Source organism: Lissotriton vulgaris, chromosome 6 (assembly GCF_964263255.1).
Source record: "Lissotriton vulgaris chromosome 6, aLisVul1.2, whole genome shotgun sequence".
Classification (NCBI taxonomy): domain Eukaryota; kingdom Metazoa; phylum Chordata; class Amphibia; order Caudata; family Salamandridae; genus Lissotriton; species Lissotriton vulgaris.
This window is the reverse complement of record NC_141694.1, coordinates 1,414,344,646-1,414,357,055: the sequence shown is the minus strand read 5'-3', so window position 1 is coordinate 1,414,357,055 and position 12,410 is coordinate 1,414,344,646. Positions and strand designations below refer to the sequence as shown.

Here is a 12,410-nt window from a genome sequence, read left to right as displayed (position 1 = left end):
GATATGTGGCAATAGAGAAAGAGGGGAAAGGGAGCTACTCTTTACCACAACTCTGTCAGGCATAGATTACTGGCGAGATAGCCTCATGGACAGGCACTGTCTCATATCTTCCACACATGCTCGCTAATACTCACTTATCACATTATAGCATCATCTTTCAAACTCAAAGTTTTGGTTCCCCACCTGGATATTTCCAGCAGAGGCATAGACATACTCCGTATTCTGAGACAATCTCCGAAATACAATAATAGAGTAGTTTTAGTCTCATAATGGTTCAGCACCACATCAATCGACATCATGGGAAGCCTTTAAATCCTACGTAAGAGGGGTGCCTATCTCAACTGTTAGACCTGGCACCATTGGTGTGGGTCTCCCTTCCATTTTTGCTGTTGCCTCATGTGTTATTGCTGGTGTTAGATGCTTTGGGCACTGTGCCACTGCTATCCAGTGCCATAGTGCAAGTGCTCCCTATTGTAAATTGATGTATTAATCAGTGGTTCCATGTTTGGCTATTTGGTTTACTTGTTAGACCCTAGTCTAGTGCACTGAGTGTGCCCAGGGCGGGTAAGTCCAAATGCTGCTGGTGGGCTTGCCGCACTGGTTGTGCCACCCACAGAAGCAGCCTTGTAAAATGTGTCTACGGTCTGCCTTTGCAGGGCCTGCGTGAGGTCTGGTACTGTCATGCTGACTGGGCAAGTGCACCCACTTCCCAGTCCCAAAACCTTCCCTTTTCTCCACATCAGTCACCCCTATGGTAGGCCCAAGGGCAGGGTGCATTGTAAGTATAGGGTAGGACATGCCCTGATGTGTGTGGCATGTCCTAATAGTGAACTACAGCCATTTTCGTTTTTCACTATTGCAAGGCTACCTGTTCTCCAAAGGCCAGAATGGGCTGTTAGATTATTACATGTTTATAATCCTAACTGTCTCAGAGAACATGGTAGAAATTCGAGTTTAGTATGCCCGAACTCGGAATGTTACAATACCTCTTTTAGTGAAGTTGGTTTTCACATTTTGTGTTTGCAAATACCACTTTTAGAAAGTAGGTATTTGCTTGTCTAACCATTCAAACCTGCCTCTGATAGGTTGTGTATTCATTTGTCTGGTTTTGTGAGTGACAGGGCTGGGGGATTCCAAGAGACAGGATGAGTCTACCCAGTGGTGAATAGAGAGATCACATCTAGATGGGAGGGAGGGTTGCACCTGAACCTTGAATAGGCCTGTGCCTGCCTTCCACAATGCTGACTCCACCTCCGGGGGAGCGGCTTATGTCTCTGCCAGGCACACGGAAAGAAGAGAAGGAGTCCTGTAAACAAAGTGCTCCAGGACTGTACTTGCCTTCCACAATGCTGGCTGCACCTCCTGTGAGGCGTCTGATGTGCGTGCCCTGCACTGTGAAAGGACAGGAGAAGTCTGGTAAACAGAGTGCTTCAGAACTGGTTTGGACTGGGCAAAGGTCCCTCTCCCCTCAGAGAACAAATGATTTTGGGGTATAAATATTGGGACCCTGATCCCATGAAATTAGATCACTTTTGGACTACAAGAAGAAACCATTACTGAGAAGACGAACCTGAAGAAACTGAGGAGAGACTATTCCCAAGCTGAAGTGCTGCTTTGGGGATTGGCCTGCAGTGGTTGCCTTACTGCCAAAGGAAGGAGAAAGGAACTTTGTGTACTTTGATTTCACCTTGTGAAAGATCTCCTAGGGCTTGGAAAAGAGCGTGCCTCCTGCTGAAGTCTGAGACAACAGACTTCAACCCCCCAGCTCCACAGTGTTCTTTGGAAGTGCCTGCTGCTGTTTTGGGCCTTCTGAGGAACTGTGTGCCGCAAGGAGCTGGAAGTGCGGCTCATCGAGAAGAAGCGTGTCGCCGTCGATGTGCCTTACATCGAAACTCCGAAGGAGGGTGTCGCCGCTGGAACTGTTTCACTGCACCGCATCGGAGAGAAGTGTGCCGCAACAAAGAGGAAGCGTGTCGGTGTGCCTGCCGTCGCAACTCCGAAGGAGGGTGTCGCCGCTGGAACTGCGCACTGCACCGCATCGAAGAAGAGCACCTCGCATCCCTGAGAAGCGCGCCGCCGTCGGAGCTGCTGCCGTCGCATCGTGGATGTCGCTGCTGTAGTTGTCGCATCGAGCTGAAGCTTCACACATCGTGGGTGAAGAGTGTCGCCGCTGGAGCTGCTGCCGTCGCATCGCCAGGGTGTCGCCGCGGCAGTCCACGCATCAAACCGTGAACTTCTCACATCCCCGGGAAGTGTGCCGCTTCTGGAAGATCTTCACGTCTTTATTTCTTTGCACCTGAACTGTGCCGCATTTCCCTCGCTGCGACATTGCTTGTCATGGAAGCGTAACGCAACCTAAGGTACATTGACGTAAAGTGTCGCATCTAAGAACTGAACTGAACTAATCTAAAATCTACCATCTTAAAGTAACAGTATTGTGTATTTTTGTTGTTTATGGTCTTGTGGTAACTATATAAAGCATACTTCTTTTTGATATAAAACCTTGTATCCATCTGTAGTGTTGTCACTGGGTTACTGTATGTGGTCACAAATGCTTAACACACCGCCTCTGAGATAAGCCTGTCTGCTCGTGCCAAGCTACCAAGGGGGTGAGAGCAGGGGTTATTTAAGGAGTGTAATCCCCTTATCCTGACTAGAGGCAAGGGTCCCTATTTGTCAGAAGTACCTACCTGTGCCAAAGAGAGGCCCCCAAATCGAACATCAACCAAATGTGGCATCATAAGAGGCATCTCAACTCAACTGCCTCATATTGAAGGTGAAACAACAACTACTTTATTAGGGTCAAGCGGGGATTTTTAAAACCAAGCTCCAATACGCCCCATACATACATTAAACAACAAAAATATTGGAGGGTCTAGCACACCTGAGTCGTGAACGTAACTGTGAACTAACAAGAAAACCATGCCATGTGTATATGTATCCAAGGTCACCCCTACAACTGACCCATCTGGTGGTCAGGCAAGGATGCCCATCAGTCACCACACGGAACCGCCCTTCATCATTTGGGTTTCCTTTAAGACCACCATCAAGGGTGCCACTTAGCTTTCACGGGGAGGGCCGAGATTTTAAGATAGCCCTCACCCGGTCAGACAGGTCTTACTGTGGTCTTACTACTCAATTGAGAGGATGTTAAAGCAAAAGAGGGGGGGGGCTGATGTCGCAGTGCACAAAATGGTGTGTGTGAAAGTGAAAAAGTGTGTGCTAAAATTGGATGAGGAGGTACTGAAAATGAATTTTATTCTGATGCTACCTGCTCTTCCAACATTAAAAAGTAGTCAGTGACAATCACAATGTTTTTGGACTGTCTAGATGTACTGTGAGGTCAACATGTTTCAGCAATTAGCGACGTGTTATGTCATTGCTTTCTTCAGGACAAAATATACTGATGGCTACTGCAACTAAGTGATAATGAAACAAAACAGTGCTCAAAACCAAGAAAAATAAAACTGATACAGAGATCACCTGAGTCCACTAGGTGTCCGCATCGTTTTCTCCACTCTTCCAAGTCATTGGAATATTCTAGGAATAGTGAAAACATGGAAATCAAATTGGGTGTATTGTCAAAAAACACCACGTTCACAAGCTCAGTTCATGATGATATACCAGGTGTAATTTTAGCAATCCCAGTAATAGGTGTCAGTAATAGGTGTCAATCTCATATACACCCATAGCTCTGTACATTTATGTGCTGATGTCTCAACAATGCATCGATTGCTTGTTCTCCCCCGTTCTCTCCAGCATTACAATTTCTCTGTACTTGGTTCGATGCTTCGGACTTATCGGTAGTTCCGACTCAATAGAATCTGAGTCCTAGTAATGATTCTACCAAATAGCCACGTTAGTTTTCAGCGAAGTAGTAAATTGCTGTGAGTGGCGCTGAATGGATTATTTCATACAATACTGAAGGAGTGGCTTTCTCAGCATGCTGTGTTTTTCTGCCTCCTTCTTTTATAGAGCGGTGCTTCCTCCCTTCTTCCTGAGCCGTGGCCAGGTGGGGCGAGGTCTGTACATCTTCCGAGTCTGGTAAGATGGGTTTTGTTTCAGCACTTTGCCATTTTGAAAATCGATGCATTGTTGAGACATCAGCACATAAATGTACAGAGCAATGGGTGTATATGAGATTGACACCTATTACTGGGATTGCTAAATTTACACCTGGTATATCATCATGAACTGAGCTTGTGAACGTGGTGTTTTTTGACAATACACCCAATTTGATTTCCATGTTTTCACTATTCCTTGAATATTCCAATGACTTGGAAGAGTGGAGAAAATGATGCGGACACCTAGTGAACTCAGGTGATCTCTGTATCAGTTTTATTTTCTTGGTTTTGAGCACTGTTTTGTTTCCTTATCACTTAGTTGCAGTAGCCATCAGTATATTTTGTCCTGAAGAAAGCAATGACATAACACATCGCTAATTGCTGAAACATGTTGACCTCACAGTACATCTAGACAGTCCAAAAACATTGTGATTGTCACTGACTACTTTTTAATGTTGGAAGAGCAGGTAGCATCAAAATAAAATTCATTTTCAGTACCTCCTCATCCAATTTTAGCACACACTTTTTCATTTTCACACACACCATTTCGTGCACTGCAACATCAGTCCCCCCCCCCCTCTTTTGCTTTAACATCCTCTCAATTGAGTAGTAAGACCACAGTAAGACCTGTCTGACCGGGTGATGGCTATCTTAAAATCTGGGCCCTCCCCGTGAAAGCTAAGTGGCACCCTTGATGGTGGTCTTAAAGGAAACCCAAATGATGAAGGGCGGTTCCGTGTGGTGACTGATGGGCATCCTTGCCTGACCACCAGATGGGTCAGTTGTAGGGGTGACCTTGGATTCATATTGAAGGTGACCTGCAAAATCTGTAAGCATGCATCACTGGTGTTGCAAACTTCATTCAGATCTCAGAGATGAACTCTCTCCTAGGAAAATTTCATGGGTGGTTGATCAGGAGCTAGCACATCTGGCCAAAAGAAAACGATTTGGGGTGTTTGTACACATCTATTGGGATATCAGATTTATCCAAGTTAGTAAGGTCACTAGGATCTCAGTATCATTAGGAAAAGTCCTCTGGATGCAAAGTCCTGCTTGGAACCTGAAATGCATGTCCTAATAATTTTTTAGGGCCAACGGATGGAGGAAATGCTCTGCTTTATGCGCTGCTCCACACCACTCTGACGCACACTAAAAACGTACTACACACCAAGGCACATCTCAAGGACCTACGCAGAAGGAACTTTATTGACTCCCACTCCAAGCCTACACCAACTTCAAGACCCACTGTTTCACCTTCATGGTCATCAAAAACACCACACCGGGTCCATCTGGCTAGGAAACTAACCATATCAGGAGGTTAATACCAAACTAGAAACCATGAAAATGCAAGGCTGGGGACTACAATAAGTAAGAAGGTAGGATGCATGTCAGCACAACGCGATCTAAAAGATCGCGGTACTTGACAACGCGGGCATTACAACGCAAGTCGTTACAACGACTTGCCTTGGAGGGCGCGGATTTTGGAATATTATAATTTTATATTCCAACACCAGTCCACGTAACAGTAGGGAAGGTGTTGGAATATAAAATTACAACATTCCTTGCCCAACAGCGCCATCCAGCGCAAGTCGTAGTAACGACTTGCGTTGTAATGGCATCGTTGTAAAGGCATTGCGGTGTAAACACTGCGTTGTAAACGATGTTTACCAAGAAGGTAAAGCAGGCCATCCCATCTACACCTGCAGAATATGATATGGAATACCATCTGTGTCACAGCTGCTCCACACCTGGAATTCAGAAAAAAGTTGAAGACTCACTTCTTCAAGCTTCATTACTCCACTCAGAATATGAATGCACCCATCCCGTATTTTGCTGTATGTCCCCAACTGCATCTGTGGGCTCTTGGGCTCTTGTTTATTGCTCCTTTGCTGACTTCTTGGTATAAACTACATTAATACCATTTAGTGCATAAATGCATAGCCAGAAGCACGGCCAGAGAAGTGAAAAGATGTGGCAGCTACAATGCTGGCCTTGGGCTAAAGACACAGGAGATAAACCTTTATGATTAAACACTATGCTCACTTCAAGAGAAGGGATGTCAGGGTGAGGCAAGTGTCGTCTTCCTGCAACCGATGAAGGAAGCAATAACATGGTAGAAGGCAAGAGATTTTTTTTTATTAACAAATCCAACAGGACACACTACTTTAAAATGATTGCCGAGTTACTGGCTTGGCAATGTTTGTTTGCATTGGTTTTGGCAAAAGGAAAACAACTGACACTAAAGCCATTATTTCTGGCCTTGGCAAGTGTGCAATGTATTTTTATTTTTGTTGAAAGAATATGCAATATCTAAAGAAATCCGGCAAAATATAAAAATTAAAGTAGTAGCCCAGCAGTTCATGCACACCATCCCTGGTACTGAAGTGCACAGCTTTTAAAGCATCTGTGAATAAGTGCCAGGAAAAATGTAGTGAACCATAGTACAAAACAGCCATTAAATGAAGTGGGTTGATCCACGGCCCGATAGTGAATGCTCTGGTGGTCAGAAGTAAAATCTTTTTGACACTTGAACAGAACAATGGATGAAGAGGACTGACCATAAGCCACTCTACGTATTAATGTGTTCATTTTTAAAATGAATTAAAATGAATTATTTGCCAAATATGAGGCTGGTGAAACTAAAGTGCCTCTAGGCCACACCAAAAAACAACCTAGCGCATCATGACACATTCAGACTTATGTGCACTCATTGAGGGCAGGGGGAGTCATGGAATGCTTTTCTTATAAAGACAAACATTCCAAGATGGCCACTGATGTCTGAGCATGTGTGTGAATGCACTGTGAAACACCAGCAGCCATTTTGTGAATGTCCTGGTATCAGTGTGCAGCTGCCAGGTCCTTGAACAATTCATTATCAAAAATGTTTTTCAAAACAACTAGGACAAAAAATAAAGGGGAGGGGGGATATATGGGGAAGGGAACAACGGATAAGCAGAGAGGTTGGAGGGTAGTAGTGAGCACCGGGGGAACAGGGAGAGAGGAAATCTATGTGCTCACATGGAGTCCCAAAACTGAAAAGAAAATAGTTCACTGATGTCTGCAGGGAATGATACACGTTAGCTAAAAAAACAGTGGTGAAGAAGATATGTCCCAGGAGGTGGACAAAAACAACATGTGAAAGAAAGTCAATTAATTAGAGTGAGCTATTTAAAAAAGCCACCAAATCATGAGCAAGCAGCTGACCCAAGGGCACTCTGTACTATTAGTTTGTACACAAAAGGCCTTCAACCACAGCTAAAGCTGTCTTTAGGTAAAACCTAAAAAGCCACAGCAAAAAACCTAAATGAATATGTAGGCATTTTGAATGTCTTGCTCAGTGTGTTTAGCGAAAGGAGTTGTGAACTTTAGGTACAGGTACACGTTTTCTCGCCAATAAAAAGTTTAAGGTCGATGTAAATTTTGCAATCTACATGCTTAAAACACTAAAAGATGGAGAAATACGAGGACAAATCAAATTATGCATCTGGCATTTGGTTGTAGATTAGCATCTTATTTGCATGAGGAAACAAAGTTCAGTGAATTTAATATTGAGATGTGCTCCAAGGAAAACTACAAATGAAACGGAACTGATTCAAGACATTGTTGTGAATTGGTAGCTTCATAGAGAATATAACAATAACAGGCAATTTGGAGGGTTGAGTAGGAATAAATGAGTACTTATTAGAATTGTTCAATACATTACTTGTAGTATTAGAGGACGTGGCTAATTATCCTGTTGGTGGAAAAGCAAGAAGATTTTCATAGGACTGAATTGCTGGCTTGTTCAAAACAGTATTGACGTGAAGGAAGACTATAAATGTGTGTTGCTACATCATCATGAGGGTAGTAGTGGGAACATAGACATGTTGTACAAATTAGTTAAATAAAGTATATACTACAAGTATTATATGGTGTTGGAAGGTAAAAGACCTTTTACGCATAGTAGTGCTAGTCTGTATAATAGATAGCACTGCATAATATTAGGAGTTATTGGAAGAAAATTAAATAAAAACATCTGATGGGGTGTGGCTAAAGGAAGGGGGGGGGCGGCAAGAGAAAAGGCTGCAAGAAGACACAGCTAACGGAGCAGGAGAGGAGTGTGCGGGCCAATCAAGGGCCAAATGCACCCTTCGAGCTGCCCAGTCAGAAAGGGGCACATGGAGGTTAAAAAGAAACGATGGGAAACAGTATCAAACCTCCTCATTACCACCCGGAATGGAATCCATCACTGCCACCCGGCCACAAACAAACTCATGAAGAAGAGGAAGTGGTGAGTCGGTACCTCAAGAGGTTGATTATCATGACAGAGTATGGCGGAGCAGCACCAAGCAGACAGGAGGGACCGACTGCAGTCGAAACAGGTAACGCGACCTACTGGCTGGAGAAGCGAGCAGTGTTCGGAGATCCTGTGCTGTCGAAGGTTCGCGGGCAACGTCTCGTGCAGTCCCCAGCTTCAGCCAGAGGCTCAATAGCTCACAGAGGAAAGTCTTGAACAAGGAGGACTACCGCCTCAGTTGCACTGCTCGATGAGATCTGAGGGGAAGCGACACGACCTTCCTGTGGCAGGTGCATCCACCCATTACAACAAAGGCAGCCTGGCAATCCTAAAGGAGTTGCAAGGTTAGCGGGCAGGGCAAACTGCCATCCTTCACCTCCTATAGCAAGACAACAGAACCAGCCGAAACTGCCACATGCTCACACCATGCCCCTCCATCCTGGGAAGAGCACCATCGTGGGCTGGTTCTCAGAAGAGGGTCAGTGCGATAAGCAGTAACACACAGGAGCGGCTGCTGGCTGAGAGAGAAGGGATAAAAGAGGATGGTGCATTAGACTGATACCTGGATGGACTTATCCCACTTAAAGCACTTAATAATTTTCTTTTGCTATGTCACAAAGGAATGCAAGGCTCCTCTGCCTGGGCTGTGTGAGAGCCTGTCAGAACAGAACTTGAATGCAGGGAGCACAGGCTCTGAAGGAAAGGGAAGGCACATAGAGTGGTGGGAGGGTGCCATGAGGTTAGGTCTTTTTTTTCCTTTAATTTGGGGCAAGGAGGAGAGGCCAAGATATGTGTGGCTCCATCATCAATCCTTTGCTCCTGCATAGCAGTGGAAATCTGGGGTAGATGATTTGGGGGCCTTACATAAATATTTAAGAAAAACGTCATTAGCGTTGAATGCATCATAGTCCTCTTTTAATTATTACTTTTAGCCATGCTGCACAGCAGCCAAGGTGCTGTACAGCATGCCTACAAATCACTGCCAAAGTCGGCAAAGCCCATACTGTACAGCATGACAAACAAGTAATGGCAGAGCCAACAGTCTCTAATGAGAGCCCTATTGGCTTTACCAATGATTGTTTGGTCTCAGCACGCCAACCCTCCGTAAAAAAGAAAAAACATATGACAAAAATAATGTCACATAAAGAAAGCATTTGCGCCCATGTCTTTGAGAAAATACATTTAGAAGCAGATAACATATGTTGCGCAACTAGGGCAAGAAGGGAGAAGAAAAAAAGTAGTACCTCAATCACAGTGTGATCAGTGGAAGGACATAAATCAATCTGAAGCAATCAGTACTTGGTCCATGCTTCACTCAAAAGAAGAGGAGGTGAAGCCAGCACACGCAGGCCAATTAGAAGGCATCAAATAAGAGTGACAATAAAGCCAACAAATGTTCAGCAAAAGGCGGGCTGCAACCCAATTGCAGTATACAACATCTCTTGCAAGAGAGAGTGCATGCAGAGCATGCACTGCCACAGGCGAGACCTAAAAATAAATTTTGTTGAGGAGGGGTATGCACTGTGAGCCTACCATACACGGCTAAGCAATGGGCAGCACATTATACAACCCTGGAGCTCATCAAAGAACAACAAAACAAGACAGGCAAATAAAAATGTTAAGAGATACTGAAACAATTGCTTGTGTTTTCTAAACATTAATTACAAAACAGCAGTACTCAATAGGAAATCTCCTAAAACAAGCACACATTTCCCCTGCTGATTTCAAGGAAAACAGCAAGGATTTGTTTATGGGTAATTAGTGTTATGCTATAAATGCACACTGGCTATCCTAGTCCGTTGTTTGTATTAAGAGACCCTCCTCTTGTCTAGCAGCTGGAATAGCAGCATTGGGTAATGTGTGTATGTTGGGGTCGTCAGGATTCTGAACCTGGCAATGGGCAAGCACCAATACTGCTACTTTAATATGTCGTCATCACGCTTAGCTTGAGTAGCAAAACCACAAGCACTGTCTACCCTATCCTTGCCACAGAGGACTACTAAAGTGAGACTTCCTGGTCAGAGAACATAAATAGTTAGGCAGGGTTGCGTCTTGGCGCCGACCCTGTTCTGCCTCTTTGTGAACAGTGTTATATCCCACCTTGATGGAGTAAAAGACAACGACGCCCCTTCCCTAGCAGGCAGGAGGGTGCCAGCTATCATGTTTGCTGACGACACCCTCCTGCTTTCCAAAAGTCCAATGGGGATCCAGAGGATTTTGGATGGATTTGGTCTTTTCTGTAGACAACATGGTCTAGAGATCAATACAGAGAAGACCAAATTCATGATTTTTAATCCCTCACCTAAGAGCAGACCAAATCCCACTCTGGGCACGGCTAGCTTAGAAAGGGTCACAACTTTTCAGTATCTGGGGGTGACTCTGCACGAGAATTTATCCTGGGAACCCCAGATAGTGAAATCTCGGCTAAAGCTGACCCAATTATCTGGTGCAATCCTGAAGGTTGCAAATACATCAACCTATAAACCCATAAGTCCGGCTCTAGAACTGTACAAAACGCAAGCCAAGGCGGCTGCAATGTACGGCAGTGAGCTTTGGGGGTACAGAGCAGGTCGGGATCTCGCAAGAGTAGAAAATATCTTTCTCAGACGCCTACTGGCTCTCCCCCGTGACACACCCCTGATTCCCCTGAGACTGGACGGGGGTCTACCCTCTATCGCTGCTGAGCTGGAGTCTAAACCAGTAAGATTCTGGCACAGGCTCTGGTCCACCAGCGAGCTTGAACATTACAGGAGTGACCTCACCCATGTATTGGCCCTGAATCAACGAGATAGAATTCCCTGGCTGGCCTTTGTTAAGAAGGAATTGTATCGGATAAACCTGTCTGAACTCTGGGAAGCGCCTGAAGCAGGCTGCCAAAGGTTATCCCGGAAACGACTTGTCCAAATATACAAGCAAAAAAGCCTCGATTTACTTATGACATCGACCAATAACGGCACCCTAACTGAACGTTTCCTGCAATGCAAAAATTCTTATGAGTTTGAGGATTTTATGGACATTATTTTCCCAATCCTTGCTAGGAAGCTGTTTATACAGTGGAGGGTTGGTACTCTACCGATCAAAACTTTTACCTCCAAATGGCTTCAGAGGGATGATAAATCCTGTCCTGGCTGTAATTCTCACGATGACAAAGAAACCCATCTTTTTTTCTTCTGTCCTGCATATCATAGACCCAGGAAGTACTGGTTGGTCCCTCTTTGCAGGAATTTGGGTTTCAGGAGCTACATAGATGCCTATAGAGTTTTAAAAACCAGTACTCTGCCTCATGTCATTTTTGCTGTGGCGAAATTTATCATGGCTATGTGGCTCATCAGGAAAAAACTGTTAATTGCACAAAACCCCCAAGTGTGAACTTGTCGTTATATTCATGGACTGTGCTTTCATCAATTTATGTCTATTTTATTCCTGATTATGAAAGACTTTTTCCCTCATCGTTCCTAGAATGACGCGTTATTCCTTTTAAATGTAAATGTGTTTTTATAAATGTAACTCTTTTTTTCTTTTTTTTTTAAATGTTGTCAGCTTGTATATTACATGTATCTTTTATGGTCTTGTAGACCGAAATAAAGAATTTTTGGACATAAATAAAAAAACTGCATTAAGTTAAGAATAAAGCTCCATGAAATTTCCAAGCCCCTAATTACTATTAAACTTAGATAGAAACCCCCAGTAAAGACAAAGAACACATTTTTAGTTCGAGCCAGGGCAGTGCATGCGCTGCTCTGTGGCATGCTGTATTGGAGTATAGAATAGAAGCCTCGCCCACACTCCGCCCATATTTGTCATTGTTTTGTGTCATTATACTTCGTAAATGCTGGCTTCTGATTCGTTAATAGGCTTGTTAGTCCATCTTTAGTACCCCCTTGTCTTCATTTGTAACCTTCCATGAGGACTGCCCCTTTTTTTCGGTTTTTACACGGTACGTCTCTTTTAGTCTGTAAGCACTATTTTCTTTAATGAGTTTCTCCTACTGCAGGCACGACATGCTTTTCTGCAGCATTCAGCGTGCCATGCATGCTTTCACTTTCCGAGTAGCTAGGACAATGGCAGTC

General features: G+C 44.2%; 1 protein-coding gene across 2 annotated transcripts in view; it reads right to left on the bottom strand.

Moving 5' to 3' along the window:
- Window positions 1-12,410, bottom strand: part of HECA (HECA ribonucleoprotein granule regulator) — a 242,980-nt gene that overhangs the window by 43,069 nt on the left and 187,501 nt on the right. The gene's annotated exons all lie outside the window — the stretch shown is intronic.